General features: G+C 37.9%; 1 protein-coding gene across 4 annotated transcripts in view; it reads right to left on the bottom strand.

Moving 5' to 3' along the window:
* The window catches only part of SLC7A11 (solute carrier family 7 member 11), a 393,259-nt gene that overhangs the window by 24,772 nt on the left and 350,081 nt on the right, over positions 1-18,406 (bottom strand). For 2 of the 4 annotated variants that reach the window (XR_003591971.3, XR_009596819.1), the window contains exons 13-14: positions 16,887-17,034; positions 11,211-12,904 (exon numbers count right to left, since the gene is read on the bottom strand). The gene's annotated coding sequence lies outside the window, so the exon portion shown is untranslated. Of the gene's footprint in view, positions 1-11,210; positions 12,905-16,886; positions 17,035-18,406 lie in introns of those variants that run through there. The other 2 variants (XR_009596822.1, XR_009596820.1) reach the window with 1 other exon arrangement.

Raw genomic sequence — 18,406 nt, 5'->3', positions numbered from 1 at the left:
TTTCCAGTTAACTTCAAAATCAGTGTTTGGAGAACATAATAGAGTCTATTTCAAAGTCAACTGATACAGAGTTCTCACTGAATCATAGTGTAATTGAAGATGTGACAGTTTCTAAGATACTACTAAATGCTTCAAGGAAACGGAAATAGGAAGGAATGGCTTTTAAAATGGATAGAATTCTTTTTTAATATACCTACAGTAGGAAACTTCCTGGGTAGCTCAAACGGTAAAGAATCTTCCTGCAGTGCAGGAGCCCCAGGTCCAATCCCTGGGTTGGGAAGATCAGTTGGGAGAAAGGCATGGAAACCCACTCCAGTATTCTTGCCTGGAGAATCCCATGGACAGAGGAGGCTGGCAGGCTATAGTCCATGGGGTCACAAAGAGTCAGACATGACTGAGTTTGCACTGATGGGAGAGTAGGGAAAGATCTATTATGATGACAGTTATCTTTTATCCTAGTGGGAGACTTTGTGGAGAAATAAATGAAATGTTTTAAGTTTTGATCAAATAAAGTATGCACCTGATTAAAGAATGGAGCATACTGATTTGACATAAAAGCAACTCTCCCTTCTTCTTCTTTTTTTTTTTTCATATTTTGTCCTCTTCCTTGCAGGAAAAAAATATACTTTGAATTCTCTTGGATCTTTCTTCTGAAACCTAGTTTTATTTAAAATGTGTTTTCTTATGGATATTTTTAGATCATTTTAAACCATTTTCTATAGACTTTTTACTCTGGGGGAAAAAAAGAGAATATAGCTCAATAACAAATTTTTTTCTCCTCTCTTCCCTCCTCCATTCCTTCCTCTTCTTTTTGTGTTCATCTATTATAACTTTTTTGGTTGCATTTATCATGAGGTTTTGATATAACAGTCTATGTACACATGATTATTTTAAGTTGCTGATCTCTTCATTTCAAATGCATTTAAAAAATCCTGCATTTGTACTCTCTTCTCTTGATTACTGATTTTCATATCACATTTTTGAGTAGATCATTTCCTACCTTTATTGTATGTTTGCCTTTACCAGTGAGCTTTCCCATTTTGTATTTTTTTTCCTAGTTCTGGCCTTTTCTTTTCTACATAAAGATGTTGCTTTAGCATTTATTGTAATGCTGGTTTGATGGTGCCAAATTCTTTTTGCTTGTCTGAAGACTTTGAATTCTCCATCAACTCTGAATGAGAGTCTTGCTGAGTATTCTTGGTTGTCGAGTTCTCCCTTTCATCATTTTAAATATGTCAAGTGATTCTCTTCTGGCCGGTAGAGTTTCTGCTGAAAAATCAGTTGATAGTCTTATAGGGATTCCTTTGTATGTTACTTGCACTTTCCCTTGTTGATTTTAATATATTTTGTCTTTAATTTTTATCAATTTGATTACTGTTTGTCTTGGCATATCCCTCCTTGGGTTAAGTCTACATGTGACTCTGGTTCTTGGTCTTGGGTGACTATTTCCTTTCCCATTTTAGGTAAATTTTTGGCTGTTATCTCTTCAAATATTTTTTAAAGCCCTCTTTCTCTCTCCTCATCCAGGACCCCTATAATGTGAATGCTGGTGCATTCAACATTGTCCCAGAGATCTCTTAAACTGTCTTCATTTCATTTCATTCTCTTTTCTTTATTCTTTTCCATGGCAATGATTTCCACCACTCTGTCTTCCAGCTCACTGGTTTGTTCTTCTGCCTCATTTATCCTATTGATTCCTTTTACTGCTTTTTGTTTTTGTTTTCCCAGTTATTGTATTCTTCAACTCTTTGCTAAGGACTTCTTATAACTTCTTAATCTGCGCATCCATTCTTTTCCTAAGTTATTGGATCATCTTTACGATCAGTGCTCTGAACTCTTTCTGTGGTAGACTGCCCATTTTCACTTCACTTAGTTGTTAGTCTTCTGGGGTTTTATCTTGTTCCTTCGTCTGCAGCATATCCTTGGCCATCTCATTTTGCTTAGAATTCTATTTGTATTTGTATGGCTATAATAGCTTCTTGATGAAAGTGAAAGAGGAGAGTGAAAAAGTTGGCTTAAAGCTTAACATTCAGAAAACTAAGATCACGGCATCTGGTCCCATCACTTCATGGCAAATAGATGGGGAAACAGTGGAAACAGTATCAGATGTTACTTTGGGGGGCTTCAAAATCACTGCAGATGGTGACTGAAGCCATGAAATTTAAAGACGCTTACTCCTTGGAAGGAAAGTTATGACCAACCTAGACAGCATATTGAAAAGCAGAGATATTACTTTGCCAACAAAGGTCCGTCTAGTCAAGGCTACCAAGTCAGTGGTCGTGTATGGATGTGTGATTTGGACTGCGAGGAAAGCTGAGCACTGAAGAATTGATACTTTTGAACTATGGTGCTGGAGAAAACTCTTGCGAGTCCCTTGGACTGCAAGGAGATCCAACCAGTCCATCCTAAAGGAGACCAGTCCTGGATGTTCATTGGAAGAACTGATGCTGAGGCTGAAACTCTAATACTTTGGCTACCTCATGCAAAGAGTTGACTCATTGGAAAAGATCCTGATGCTGGGAGGGATTGGGGGCAGGAGGAGATGGGGACAACAGAGAATGAGATGGCTGGATGGCATCACCAACTCGATGCAAATGAGTTTGGGTGAACTTCAGGAGTTGATGATGGACAGGGAGGCCTGGCATGCTGCGATTCATGGGGTCACAAAGAGCTGGACACAACTGAGCAACTGAACTCAACTGAATAGCTTAGCTACATCTCTCGACGGTGGAGAAGTGGCCTATAGGGCATGCCTCTTGCGTCCCAGCAGTACCCTCGCTTCTCATCACCCAAGGATCAGAAATCAGCTGGTCCCAGCCTAGGCTCTTATCTATGTTGATACACTCAGTTCTGCAAGGTGCAGGATCATAGTTTCCTTTCTTCGGTATCTGGTCGTGCAAATTGTCTAGAGGCTTGTACAGGCTTCCTAGTGGGAGGGCCAGTGTCTACCCACGGGTGGGTGGAACTGGGTCTTGGCCCTCTGGGGGGAAAAGCCATGTCAAGGGGCATGTCTAGAGATAGCTGTGGGCTCTGGAAATTTTAGCCCCCTTGTCTGTTGACGGGTGAATCTGTGTTCCCACCTGTTGTTTGTGTGACCCGAGGTGTCCCAGCTCTGAAACGTATAGGCTGTTGGGTGGGGTCAGGTCTCTGCACCAAGGATGCAAAATGTCTGCCTCCAGCTGCAGGCCATGTAGGTCCCCATATGTCTGCCACCAGCTTTTATGTCCCCAGAGGGAGCCACAGTCCCCCCCCCCCCCTGCTCTCCAGGAGACCTTCTTAAGACCAATAGGTAGGTCTTCTGGCCCAGGCGTCTGTGGAGTCACTGCTTTTGCCCTGGGTAGTGGTGTGCACACAACCTTGTGTGTGCCCCCTAGAATCGAATCTCTGCTTCCCCCAGTCTGTGGAGCTCCAGCAATCAAGTCTCACTTGCATTCAAAGCCAAATGCTCTGGGGGCTCCTCCTCCTAGCCCACACTGAGGAGCCCAGTGTGGGGCTAGAGCTTTCACTCCTGTTGGAGAACTTCTATGATACAATTATTCTCCAGTCTGTGGGTCACCCACCCAGGGGGTATGGGATTTAAATATATCACGACTGCACCCCTCCTAACATCTCATGATTTCTTTATGTCATTGGTTGTAGAGTATCTTTTTAGGGTAGATTCCAGTCCTTTTTATCAGTGGTAGTTCAGCAGTTGGTTGTGATTTTGGTGTGCTCATGAGGGGAGGGGAGCTCAGGGTCTTTTTACTCTGCCATCTTGTCCTGAGTATTCCACTTTTCAATACAGTGAGTGATGTCAGGATTTATAATTCTTTTCTTTAAAACCTTTAAGTAAATTTACTTGGAACATACATGTAAAGTACTTGAGCATCTATTTCATATTCAATAAATTATGCAGAGTGTCAGGGAAGACATAATTGGGTTCCACATAGCAGCTATTTTTCCCTTTCTTGACTGGTTTATAGGACAATATTTTCTACTGCCCTCCCTGCCACCCTCGCATCCTGTTTAGGACTAGCCCAAGTAAGTATGCTTAGAGCTATGGCTGACCTTGTGGAGTAAGCTACCAATGCAAAAGGATGGCTAAGATGGAAGAGCATGGGCCTTGATAACTTGAATGAGTCTCAGAGAAAAAAAAAAAGGTTCTGGGAATGCTTAACTCCAAACAGTTTGTTAAAGTAAATAATAGAAGACCATATGGTTTATGTCAGGTTTGACTAGTTTCTTACTTGTAGCTGAAAATACTCCTAATACATGATGACTTTTGCCCTCATTCTCTTCTGCCCTCTTTCCCTTCCACTTGGCAACTTTATTTATCTGTTCTTTTACTTTATCCTCTCAAGGTGGAATAACAAAGATATAAATATGAGACATATTTGATTGAGAGACAATTTCCATAAAGGTTAGAGAATATCCAAAATTAGCTTGAGGTTTAACAGATGTGAATTAAGAAAGAGGAAACCACAGGAAATTAAGCCAGAGAAAAGATTAGGAGATAGTACAAGAAAAGCTAAACAAATATAGTATCCTACTTGGATCAACAGTTAAGTAGCATTTATCCAGTCATTTAAAAAATAAGAATTCATAGGAATTCATTTTAAAATGTGAAATAGAGGGAAATAAAGATGAAAGCTAAGGACTGAGGACAATGAAAGAACAAAGACACAGTGGAACAGATTAAGGAGTCAGAAATATTCCCAATAGTGAATGAAGTTTTAATTTATGATAGAGATGATTTTCCATATCTGTAGGAGGGAAGTTAAATCATTTAGTAAACTTGCTGGGAAAATGGATTTTTGATATTGAAAAAAGTGGGTTTATTTTCAGTACACACACATGCACATATAAAAATAATTGCAGTAAAATTCAACCTAGATATTTATAGCAAAATATTAAAAATGTAGAAAATATAGGAGAAAATCTTTCTGAATACAGGGCAGAGCAGGGCAGGAACCCATTGGCAAAAATCAAGATAGTATAAGCCATTAATGAAACATTTAATACATTTGACATTTTATAATTAAAATTAAAATCTTCTGGACACCTGAATCAACATAAACAAGTTAAAAGAATACACAGGGGAAAAACATTGGATACACATATAAATAAGCACTTTTGTTTAGTTGCTAAGTCGTGTCCTTCACTATCTCCTGGAGTTTGCTCAAACTCATGTCCATTGAGTCAGTAATGTTATCTAACCATCTCATCCTCTGCCGCTCCCTTCCCCTCTTGCCCTCAATCTTTCCCAGTGTCTATTCCCAGGTTTTTTCCCAATGAGTCCACTCTTCATATCAGGTGGCCAAAGTATTGAAGCTTCAGCATCAGTTCTTCAATGAATATTCAGGGTTGATTTCCTTTAGGATTGACTGGTTTGATCTCTTTGCCATCCAAAGGACTCTCAAGAGTCTTCTCCAGCACCAGAGTTCAAAGGCATCAGTTTTTTGATGCTCAGCCTTCTTTATGGTCCAACTCTCACATCCATACATGATTACTGGAAAAACAGCTTTGGCTAGATGGACCTTTATTGGCAAAGTGATGTCTCTGCCTTTTAATACACTGTCTAGGTTTGTCATAGCTTTTCTTCCAAGGAGCAAGTAAGCATCTTTTAATTTCATGGCTGCAGTCACTGTCCACAGTGATTCTGGACCTAAGAAAACAAAATCTGTCACTGTTTCCATTTTTTTCCCCATCTACTTGCCATAAAGTCATGGGACCAGATGCCATCTTCTTAGTGTTCTCAATGGTGTGTTTTAAGCCTGCTTTTTCCACTCTCTTCATTCACCTTCACCAAGAGGCTCTTTAGTTCCTCTTTGCTTTCTGCCTTGAGGGTGGTGTTATCTGCATATCTGAAGCTGTTGATATTTCTCCTGGCAATCTTGCTTCCAGCTTGAGCTTTATCCAGCCAGCATTTCTCATGACATACTCTGTATATCAGTTAAATAACAAGGATGACAATATACATCCTTGATGTATCTTCCCCCCACCCCACCCCAATTTGGAACCAGTCTGTTGTCCCATGTCTGGCTCTGTTGTTTCTTGATCTGCATACAAAGTTTCTCAGGAGGCAGGTAAGGTAGTCTGATATTCCTGTCTCTTTAAGAATTTTCCACAGACTGATGTGATCCACACAGTCAAATGTTTTCATGTAGTCGATGAAGCTGAAGTAGATAAATAAGCATAGAAATGCATAGTAAAACTTGGATCAAGTTAAAAACATAAGAGATAACTTTGCAAAATATTCAAAGGCTAATGGGGTAATCAAATTTTAAATGTATCTGAGAAGAATGGCTTATCTTACAGTAGTCAGAATACTTCTCCATTACCTTCCTTCCTTAAAAGCCTGGGCCTTTCACCCATGAGTCCTGACATCCTTTGTTAACAGGCAAATCTCCAGACTAAATGACTTCCCCGAGTTTTCATCCTTCCCTAGAGTGACTTCACAGTAATTCTCCATCTTCCGGATTAATCCCCGAGTTGTATCCATGTAAATGACCTCTTCTGTTTATTATATCAATAGGGCACCTGGATCCATTTTGCTCAGGTATGTCCATCAAATCTAATTTTGATAGCTTGGTGCTTTTCTATAATTGAGTCCTTACTTTCCAGAGAACCAAACTGGTCTTCCTGTCCAGTTGTTTTTCTCTCAAATAGCAACATCTTTGAGTCCTGCATCCTCAACCACCCAAGTGTATTCTTAATTGATTCACTGCTTTGGCATATCTTTAAGATTATTGGATACATTTTGCAGAATAAGAGCTCCTCCATATGCATTTGCTACTTCTACATAGGTAAATATATTCTATAACATACACTTGTGTTTGCTGATATGGGATTACCAAATTCCACAGTAGGATAATGTTTAAAATGTTTAAAAATATAACAAGTATGAGCTTTCATTACCCTTGCTACATAAAGACAGGGTTTTCTTTCTCAAAATCATCTTTCCTGTAACTCTCTCATTATCCTGAGAAAATATAGGGGGAATATTAATACCTAAAAGATAATTAATAATTTTCTTCCAAATTATGTCTTCCCATTTAGAATAGATAATCATATATTCCAAAAAGTAGCTGTAAAATAGATATTTTCAAACTCTAAGAAAATCTTGAGTCTCATTCTTAGGTAGCACAGTGCTAATGACTGAGACAGATGGCTCTTCATTACTCTAGGTAAAGGACAGACTCTTGGATATAAAGTCGACAGCAGATGCTTCAGGAACTTTTTTTATGAGAAACAAAACAGAGGAGACATTCATAAAAGGCTCATTATGTTATTAAAGGGCAATTAAGCCATACCAACCATTTATTAAATAAAATATATTAAAGAATTAACTATATATCCTGAAAAAGTGAATTTTTCAATGTTTTTAAGTCACTTTTGTGTGGCTTATTAGATTAAAAAATTCTATACTCTTGTAAGGCTAAGGAAAAACAAAAACCTGCATTGAATTTCATTTTCCATTTCTTGAGATTTTAATGATTAGTGTGTTCAGGTGTGATGCTAGTATGCTACGATATTTAAAGTTGTGCTCATAACACTATATAAGTTATGTGCAAATTATAGACACAGTGTCTAAAACCTAGTATTGCCCAAGCTTGTCAAATTTTGTAGCTAAAGTTGACTGCTGAGTAGGATTTTTTAAGGCTTATGTCACATCTGCTGGTCATTCATTTTTCCTATTTTACAAAGTGAGCCATTTAAGTGCAAGCTACAAAACACCTATATTTCTGCCAACATACTGCATGATAATTCCAATATAAGCAAGTGATAGCTAACATCTGGGCTAAACTCAACCTCACTGTTCAACTTTGGAGTAAGGCAGAAGAAAGGAGCTAGTTCCATGCCTAAATAATAGGTTGCAAATTAATTACACATTTAGAAAGCAGGCCACTTGTAAAATTTTAAAGACCAAGAAGCAAACCTCATATGTAATCTTTGCTGGCAAGTATGAACATACAAAGCATATTTCTGCAATCAGTTGCATACTAACCTTTAAAGACTCATTTTCACTGCACTTTTTAAATCAAAGTTATTAGTTTCTATTTTCCCTCTTGGTTTTGTTGAAAGTGAAAGTGAAGTCGCTTGGTCATGTCTGACGTTTTGTGACCCCATGGACTGTAGCCCACTAGGCTCCTCCATCCATGGGATTCTCCAGGCAAGAACACTGGAGTGGGTTGCCATTTCCTTCTCCAGGGGATCTTCCCAACCCAGGGATTGAGCCCAGGTCTCCTGCATTGCAGGCAGACGCTTTAACCTCTGAGCTACTTGGTTTTGTTAGTATGTTCTATATTTTTTTAGGTGTTTAAAAAATTTTCCAGGATATTCCAATATTCTGATAAACTATTAAAACATGGGTTTGAACACCTGTGTCAACCAGAGTCATCTGATAACTTAATTTCCACGTATCTTGAGTGATTGCTATAGGCATCTTAAAATCTGGCCATGATTGCCCCAGCATTCATTGTTATTCATCAGTCAGCATATAGGTGATGGTAAGGCTTAACTTGCTCAGGTCGTTTTTATAGTTCAAGGATCTTATTTTCCATAGCTTTGTAAATTCTCATTTATCCATGGATATTTTTCACATTTGAAGTTCCATGCTTCCACATTACAGGGATAAAAGTCAAAGGGACGTGAGCTTTTTTATACCTGATAGGATTTTTAACTTGCTCAAAATCAGGCAGGCATGGAAAGATCGTTAATAAATATTGGAGGAAAATGAACTGAAGAAATGACTTTCAGAGAAAAAAAGATAGCTACCACTATGCATTTTCTAGAGATTACAGAAAATGGAGTTTAGATAGCTCTGGTTTCTTCTAAAGTTTGGGAATTCAGGACTTTGAATTTAGCTAGGATCCAAATCAATGCACAATATTGAAAAGTTTTTGTAGGGCTAATATACACACTCTGTTGGGCCATAGATTTTGGATGACTTTGATTAACCCTGAAAAAGGCTATAAGAAGCAACCTATAAAGGCTGACATTGCTCTTAAAACAGCTACAATAGCTACTGTTATCCATATGTGGGAACCCTCCCTTATAGCACTTTAAATGTAGTAAGTTTCTAGTAATAGAAGCATATGAAAATATAAATATCTGCTTCACAAATTATAATAAGGTCTTTTTACCTGTGTATGAATGCTCAATATCTCTATTGTGTTGATTCTTTGCAACCCCATGGACTGTAGTTTACCAGGCTCCTCTGTCCATGAAATTTCCTGTATGTGTCCAGTATTTTGAAATAATCCCTGGATTAAAAATAACAACCATTACCTTCAAAAACTGTTCCACTGCACTGCTAAAGATAATGGAGTTTATGAAATTCTTTCCTTCCTAGTTTATTAGGTGAGATATATGTACCTGAAATTATAATTTTGGGTCAATTCAGTTCAGTCGCATCCAACTCTTTTGTGACCCCATGGACTGCAGCACACCAGGCCTCCCTATCCATCACCAACTCCTGGAGTTTACTCAAACTCAGTCCATTGAGTCAGTGATGCCATCCAGCTATCTCATCCTCTGTCATCCCCTTCTCCTCCTGCCTTCAATCTTGCCCAGCATCAGGGTCTTTCCCAATGAGTCAGTTCTTTGCATCAGATGGCTAAAGTATTAGAGTTTCAGTTTCAGCATCAGTCCTTCCAGTGAATATTCAGGAATGATTTCCCTTAGGATGGACTGGTTGGATCTCCTTGCAGTCCAAGGGACTCTCAGAGTCTTCTCCAACACCACAGTTCAAAAGCATCAATTCTTCAGTGCTCAGCTTTCTTTATAGTCCAACTCTCACATCCATACATGACTACTGGAAAAACCATAGCTTTGACTAGATGGACCTTTGTTGGCAAAGTAATGTCTCTGTTTTTTAATATGCTATCTAGGTTGGTCATAACTTTCCTTCCAAGGAGCAAGCATCTTTTAATTTCATGGCTGCAGTCACCATCTGCAATGATTTTGGAGCCTCTCAAAATAAGGTCTGCCACTGTTTCCCCATCTATCTTCCATGAAGTGATGGGACCAGATGCCATGATCTTAGTTTTCTGAATGTTGAGTTTTAAGCTAGCTTTTTCACTCTCCTCTTTCACTTTCGTCAAGAGGCTCTTTAGTCCTTCTTCCCTTTCTGCCATAAGGGTGGTGTCATCTGCGTATCTGAGGTGATTGATATTTCTCCTAGCAACCTTGATTCCAGTTTGTGCTTCATCCAGTCCAGTGTTTCTCATGATCTACTCTGCATATAAGTTAAATAAGCAGGGTGACAATATACAGGCTTGACGTACTCCTTTCCCAATTTGGAACCAGTCTGTTCCATGTCCAGTTCCAACTGTTGCTTCTTGACTACATACAGATTTCTCAAGAGGCAGGTCAGGTGGTCTGGTATTCACATCTCTTTCAGAATTTTCCACAGTTTGTTGTGATCCACACAGTCAAATGCTTTGGCATAGTCAATAAAGCAGAATTAGATGTTTTTCTGGAACTCTTGCTTTTCAATGATCCAGCGAATGTTGGCCAGTTGATCTCTGGTTCCTCTGCATTTTTTAAATCCAGCTTGAACATCTGGAAGTTCATGGTTCACGTACTGTTGAAGCCTGGCTTGGAGAATTTTGAGCATTATTTTGCTAGCGTGTGAGATGAGTGCAATTGTGCGGTAGTTTTTGCATTCTTTGGCATTGCATTGGTCATATTGGTTACTAGAACAAAATTCATACTCGCAGGATTAACAAATTGTACCTAAACTGACAGCACCGTCAAGTATTTTAAGAAATTCAATTATTTTATAAAGTCTGATATTTGATTGGAGAAAGTCTAAATGTCAGGAAAAAGGCTATAAAAGAGTAATATAATTGAGACAACAAAATGTATAAACTTAGGTAAATCATTCAGTGAGTGTATAGGGTATGCATGCTATGTATCAGTCTTTGTGTGCTATTTGTCTTTTAATTTGTGTCAAGGAAATATTTATGCTATATAAAGATTCACTGAAATCAAAGCCCATATATATTTAGTTGGAATGGCTGTATTACAATTTATAGCACTTGAATCTCAGAATATTGGTGTACCAATGCAGTGATTTAGTAGAATAATATTCCAGTATTCCAAAAGGCTAGTGATCACTACATATGTTTATTACTAATGATCTTGTGTGTGTGTGTGTGTGTGTGTGTGATTTTTCTAGTACTAGAGAGCTGAGTTCTTTTGATGAAAAAAATCAGTCTGTCTAAGAAATAAATATAAAACTTTATTCAAGCCAAGTTGAGGATTATAACCTGAGAACACCTCAAAAAGCTCTGAGTACTGTTCCACTCATGGGAGTTCAAAACACAGTTATACATGTTTTGAGATAGACAGCTGTACATTAAATCATGCAGATAATTTGTACAATCCAGGTCTGCAAGTACAAAATGAATAGTGGGTTATGGGTCATTGTGGTCCCTTACAAAAGAGGTCCCCAAAATCTGGGTTGTGGACTAGTACCTTCTATCAGCTCAGCGGTGGCATGAGATTAGAAATAAAGTACACAATAAATATGGAGAAGGAAATAGCAACCCACTCCAGTACTATCGCCTGGAAAATCCAATGGACAGAAGAGCTTGGTAGGCTACAGTCCATGGGGTCGCAAAGAGTCGGACACGACTGAGCGACTTCACTTCACTTCACACAATAAATATAATGTTCTTGAATCATCCTGAAACAAACCCCCCACCCCTGGTCCATGGAAAAGAATATTGTCTACCACAAAGTCAGTCCCAGGTGCCAAAAATGTTGGGGATTGCTGCTTTCAAGATTAAGAAGGTAGATTGTCTCCTAAGGAATTGTCTTGCTGATGCCTGGAGAATGTTCTTTGTAGTTGAGCAGGTATTTCTGGTGATGGGGCAGTTTGGTTAATGCAGAACACAAATACACAATTCCCAGCAGATGGGAGAGATGAGGCCAGAGGACTGAGAAGATGTTTTATATTTAAATTTTCCTTGACTTAATATAGAATACAAATTTTTATTTTATTAGTTCAAACTATAGCTGTAATTTACTAACTTTGTAGCCTGGGTTAATTTCCTTGTGCTTCCATTTTGTAAAACAGATAGGAATGGTATCACACTTCTGTGGTTGTTTTGCAAAGAAATGAATGAATATATGTAAAACTCTCCTGCTGTTTTATACTCTTAAAAAATTGTTGGTTGCTGTTTTTATTCTTACTTTCTTGAAGCTCTTTGCATACAATATCCCCTGCCCTCCTATGCTAAGAAATCTGGTACAGCAGTGGGCTAGGAGAGATGCGGAATCTGTGGTCTTGGATCTCTGTTCTCTCAGGGATATCAGAAAAGATTACTGAAGATTATTTTATTAGCTGATGAGTTTGAAGATAGGCTAAGAAACCATCTTTATCCTTCAATCCCTAATAATTGGGCTTCAGAGGTGGAGCAGTGGTAAAGAATCTGCTTGCCAAGGAAGAGATGCCAGAGATGCAGGTTTAATCCTTGAGTCAGGAAGATCCCTGGAAGAGGAAATGGCAACCCACTTCAGTATTCTTGCCTGAGAAATACCACACACAGAGGAGCAACAACCCTAATAATTAGTGTCATACTTGATAATTAACTTTTGCTTCCTCAGTGTTTGATAAATGACAGGCTGTGAGCACTTATATAATGGAAAGAGTACTCTGGGCAATAAAATATCAGAGAAGGTTCATGGTATTCATCTCAGAAGCTCTGTGTTCCAAATCCAAAACAGAGGAATACAAAAGGAGAGTCGGATCCAACACAGAGAAAGTGAAAAGCCCAAGTGACCGCAGGAGCTGACTTACTGCCCCAGCAGGCATTAGAGATTTCTCTTTCTTATAAACTGTCCTTCCAATCCTGTGATGGCAAGCAGGCAAGATGTAGAATTGGCAGCGGTAGTACCTGGAATCATGTCAATCCTGAAATAGAATTGGCAGAAAGTAGGATTTAGACAGGAGGGAAGATGGAGCCAAGGGCAAAAAGTCACTCTGTGGAAGGTAGACCTATCCAAGCTACATTTCTTTGACATGAAAGGAAAGAGGATCTACAGTTTTATATTCCCCAAAGTGATTTCTGGCTGGAAACATCTTGTTCTGGGAGTATTATAGTGTTTGCTTGGCTTTGCACCTTGTAGAGAGTAGGGCTGCTTTATGTGAATGCATTGTGTGGGCCAATTCTCTAAGAGAAGAAAACTGAATAATTACTGAGCATTTGATAAATCCCTAAGTTGAGGGATATCTCATTGCATCATTTAATCATAGTAATAATTCTGAGAGTTAATGTCCTTTTAAAAATTTTACTGATAGCATTTTCATGACTTAATTTTTAGCAAATAAAGAGGCACAGATTACATAAGTTGCCAGACATCAAATTGTCACTAATAATTAGGATTCTCCATAAATACTTCAGGATGAATGAGCTGTAAAACTGCTATTTTCTTCTTTCTTGTGGTTTACAAGCAGAAAGAGCCATTGTGAATTAGTTCGCTAAAGATCTTTTTGTCTATATGATTAAACTGAATTAAGTTTAGCACCTGTCTCACATATATTCCCTGCAATTGTAGAAACGTTGAAGAACTTATTGGTGACATGCAGGAAAAGAAATGATTCTTTGGAAAAAAATCTATGATACATAAAAAAGGGTTAGGATATACAGATGTAGATTAACGGAAGTTAAAATAGTTCGCATAGAGGCATTGTGTTAAGAAAAGTAAGAACTCTCCATTTCACAGGTAATGTTACACATGAAAAAAGAATGTAAGGAGAAATTTCTTATTCTTTAAGAATTACAGAAAGATTTGTTTAAATAGCCACTAAAGATAGTAAAAGATATTATTGGCTCATACACAGCATAAATGAACTCTTGCCTCTTCTGTAACCCACTGAATGTTGAGGAGGAGGGAAGGATATTTTGAAAGATTCTCCCAATACAAAGGTTTAAACTGCACTGCAATTTCTCTATCAGGAATCCCCAAAGTTGTACTAGCTTTACTTTTATGTTTATATAAAGAACCAATATCTTTAAAATCATGGTTCATCATTCCTAATTTGTGTATGCTAATTTATCTCCTAGTTGATTGAATATCAAGTAATTTTTCTTAAACAAGAGAGGTTTATTCATGTCTCTATTTGTTAAGTGTATATAGTGATACTTGGGCTTCCCTGGTGGCTCAGATGGTAAAGAATTGGCTACAACGTGGGAGACCCAGGTTCAATTCCTGGGTTGGGAAGATCCCCTGGAGAAAGGGAATGGCTTCCCACTCCAGTATTCTTGCCTCGAGAATCCTTACACTTTATGTTCATGGTTTTTAAAATAGTTAGCTATTTTTAACTGAGATATAATTGAAATATAACACATTAATTTCAGGTATACAACCTAATAAATCAATATTTACATATAGTACAAAATGATCACCATAGTAAGTATAGGTAATATTTATCTTATTATGAAGTTAAACATTTTTCTTGTGATGTACACATTAAATAATTACTCTTAGCACTTTCAAATATGCAACACAATATTACCAACCATAGTCACCATACTGTACATTATGGCTCCATGACTTATTTTATAACCGGAAGTTTCTGATCGTCTTTAACCACCCCACAGCTAGAAAGCACCAGTCTGTTCTCTGCAAACCATGAGCATGGTTTGGTTGTATGTTTAGTGGGGTTTCTTTAGATTCTATTGTAAATAAGTCTTATGGTATTTGCCTTTCTCTGACTTATTTCAGTTGGCATAATGCCCTAGGATTCATCCATGTTGTTATGATAAGATTTTCTCCTTAAGACTGAATAATATCCTATTGTGTGTATGTGTATCTATAGCTTTCTCAATATGCTTTCTTTACCCATTCATCCATCAATGGAAACTTAGGATGCTTCCCAATCTTAGCTATGGTAATTATACTTTAGTGAATTGGGAGTACAGATATATTTTGATATTGCTTTTTGTTTTGTTAGGATAAACACCCAGAGGTGAAACTGCTGAGTTATATGGTAGTTCTACATTTAATTTTTTGAGGAAGCTCATATAGTTTTCCATAGTGGCAGTAGCAATTTACATCCCGCAAACAAAGCACAAGGGTTCCTTTTTTCTCACGTCCTTGCCAACACTTGTTACTTCATTTTGGTCTTCATTCTTATTTCCCTGATGATTAGTGATGTTGAACATCTTTTCATGTACCTGTTGGCCATCTGTATGTCTTTGGAAAAATATCTGTTTCTCTGCCTATTTTTAATGGATGGTCTCTTTGTTATTGAATTATATGAATTTTATATATGTCTTGCATATATATAATTTGCAAATATTTTTCATCATTCAGTAGGTCTTTTCATTAAATTGATAGTATCCTTTGCTGTAGTCTAACTTGTTTATTTGTACTTTTCTGTTCAGTCACTCAGTCATGTCAGACTTTTTGGGATTCCATGGACTGCAGCACGCTAGGTTTCCCTGTCCATCACCAACTCTTGGCACTTGCTCAAGCTCATATCCATCGAGTTGGTGATGCCATCCAACCATCTCATCCTCTGTCGCCCCCTTCTCCTCCTGCCCTCAATCTTTCTCAGCATCAGGGTCTTTCCCAATGAATCAGTTCTTCACATCAGGTGGCTAAAGTATTGGAATTTCAGGTTCAGCATCAGTCCTTCCAATGAATATTCAGGACTGATTTCCTTTAGGATGGACTGGTTGGTTCTCCTTAAGTCCAAGGCACTCAAGAGTCTTCTCCAACACTACAGTTCAAAAGCATCAATTCTTCAGTGTTCAGCTTTCTTTATAGTCCAGCTCTCACATCCATACATGACTACTGGAAAAACCATAGCTTTGACCAGACAGAGCTTTGTTGGCAAAGTAATGACTCTGCTTTTTAATATGTTGTCTAGGTTGGTCATAGCTTTTCTTCCAAGGAGCAAGTGTCTTTTAATCCCATGGCTGCAGTAATCATTTGCAGTGATTTTGAAGCCCCCCAAAATAAGGTCTGTCACTTTTTCCCCACTTATTTGCCATGAAAGGATGGGACCCATGATCTTAGTTTTCTGAATGTTGAGTTTTAAGCTAACTTTTTCACTCTCCTCTTTCACTTTCATCAAGAGGCTCTTTAGTTCCTCTTCACTTTCTGCCATAAGGGTGGCATCAGCTGCATATCTGAGGTTATTGATATTTCTCCCTGTAATCTTGATTCCAGCTGGTGCTTCATCCAGACTGGCATTTCACATATGTACTTTCGGTGTCATTCAAAAAATTATCAACATGACCAACATAAAAAGCTTACTGCCTATGTTTTCTTATAGGAATTTTATGGTTGTTGCAGGTTTGTGGAGCTTGAGAATATAAGCCCCTGTGGCCACAAGAGCCAGGTGACATAGAAGTATCCCTTAGGCACAGCCACAAAAATCATGGTACCAATAAGGGCTATGAGCTCTTTGTGGAGTATTGGAGTATACTCCAATGGGGTATATTCCTCCAAAGTATGAGGAAGACCGTAAAAATGAACTCTGCCAGACTTTATCCCCCGAGAGTTTTCAGTAGGTTCTTAAATGTGTGTGAGTTAGAGGCCTGCCCCTCATTTCAATGCTAGAAGCAAATAACCTCTTTCACAGAAAGTCTGGGAGCGTTTCAGTTGGCTGCCTCTGTGCTGGGCTTCGGGACAGGTGAGTTTGAGAGCCCTTTAAGGAACTTCTCTCTATTCACTCTGCTTCTCATGGATGCAATCCTTGTTAACCTTCAAAACTAGATGTTTCGATGTGTTCTCAGGTAGAAGTCTTAAAAGCCGGAGTGTTAAATGTGAAGTTCAAACCTTTTGCTCCTCAGGGAGAAGGTGGGGTTTTGTGTCCTCTCCTGATGGTGAGTTTGCATCTCAGCCTCTCCTAGCCACTTCAAAGTATTTTTCTTCTTACTCACCTGATATGTAAGAGCTGCTCAGCCACTTTATTCACTTAATGTTCTTCCAAGGATGTCGTTCCATATGTAGCATGGATTCAGTGTGTCTGTGGAAGGAGGTGAGTTCAGGATCTTTCTACACTGTCATCTTGAACCAGAACTTCCATTCCTATGTCAAACAAGTAAAATTATGAGTATTATAAAAATATTTAGGAACAGTCAACTGTTGGCTTACATAAAATGTGCTAAGAAGAATCCTGGATCCAGTTATTTTGTGCTACTTCTTTACGATAACCTTTTTTTTTTTTTTTTCTGTCTGAATACCATAGGTTTCTTTCTTAATCCTTCAAGTTCAATAATGTTATCAGTATATGTGTGTCATCATTTTATATCAACTTTTCCTGGAACAAATTTTGCATTTTTGGTCTGAAGTCAATTCTTCTATTTCAGGAAATCTATCATTCCTTTTGAATTTTTAAAATATTCTCCTCTTTTAGAAATCCACTCACCTGTTTTCTTTTTACACACTCCTTGTGTTTGTCCTTATTCCTATCTCTGTTTTCAATAGTATTTATTCTGTCTTTTCTGGTTCAAATGTAGTTTTCATTTCTGTAGTGGTTTTATTTCTCTGTTTTCTATGCTTTGCTGATTTATACCTTATGTGCTAATGTGCCTATCTTTTTTAATCACTACTGCAATTTCCTTCATCTACTAGAATTTTTTTCTTTAGTGTATGGGAGGATATGGAGATGTATTTTGTGTGAAATGTTTTCTGTTATTGGGGCAGAATTACTTTTGCAATAGTGTTATTCATCTGAATTTTGATTATTAAGTTTATCACTCCTCCCTTTTCTATAGTATCTGTGCATATATTCTTTTTTTGCCTTCATTTCATCTGTGAAACAGATAATTCTATTGATATGTGGTACAGCTGATTTGCTCAGCAATGGTTAAGGTGAGTAGATGGATATTGATCTGGGATCACAACTTCAGGAAGAAACTGCTGAGAATTCAGTTTTTGGCCTTCTAACCTCAGGACAGCAGTCACCAAGGCAGAAGATGTTATTTCTCAGTGAAGCTTGTAGCACTCGGGTATTTGTTTGATAGTTAGTGTTGATTTCTGCTTAGTCAGTTCCATTCCTTGCTGTAAAACTGGATATTCTATTTTCCATTATGGTTCATCACCATGAGAATATAGAGATAGTGCTCCAACACCATCCTTCCTTCTTTTATCCATAATGTTTTACTGGATTTCAGAAGAAAAGTAGTATAAACAGGCTACTGCTTTAACAACAATTTTCTTTTCTGAATTTCACTTTTTAAATTTAATCTGACTCACTTGATTGTATATATGAATCACAGTTTAATTGGTATTTCCATGAAACCATAAGTAAACTTCTTGCTTTGCATTGACACTCATTTAAAGTATCAATTACCTTACCACTGGGAAAATGTCTATGTCACTTTCACAGCAATAAATGCAGTTGTGACATGCATGCCATAATATAAAATTATGAAAAGTGTTTAAAATAGTGGGGAGA

Source organism: Ovis aries, chromosome 17 (genome assembly GCF_016772045.2).
Source record: "Ovis aries strain OAR_USU_Benz2616 breed Rambouillet chromosome 17, ARS-UI_Ramb_v3.0, whole genome shotgun sequence".
NCBI classification, from domain to species: Eukaryota; Metazoa; Chordata; class Mammalia; order Artiodactyla; family Bovidae; genus Ovis; species Ovis aries.
Note: the sequence above shows the minus strand (reverse complement) of the source record. Positions and strands in the feature narration are given on the sequence as shown.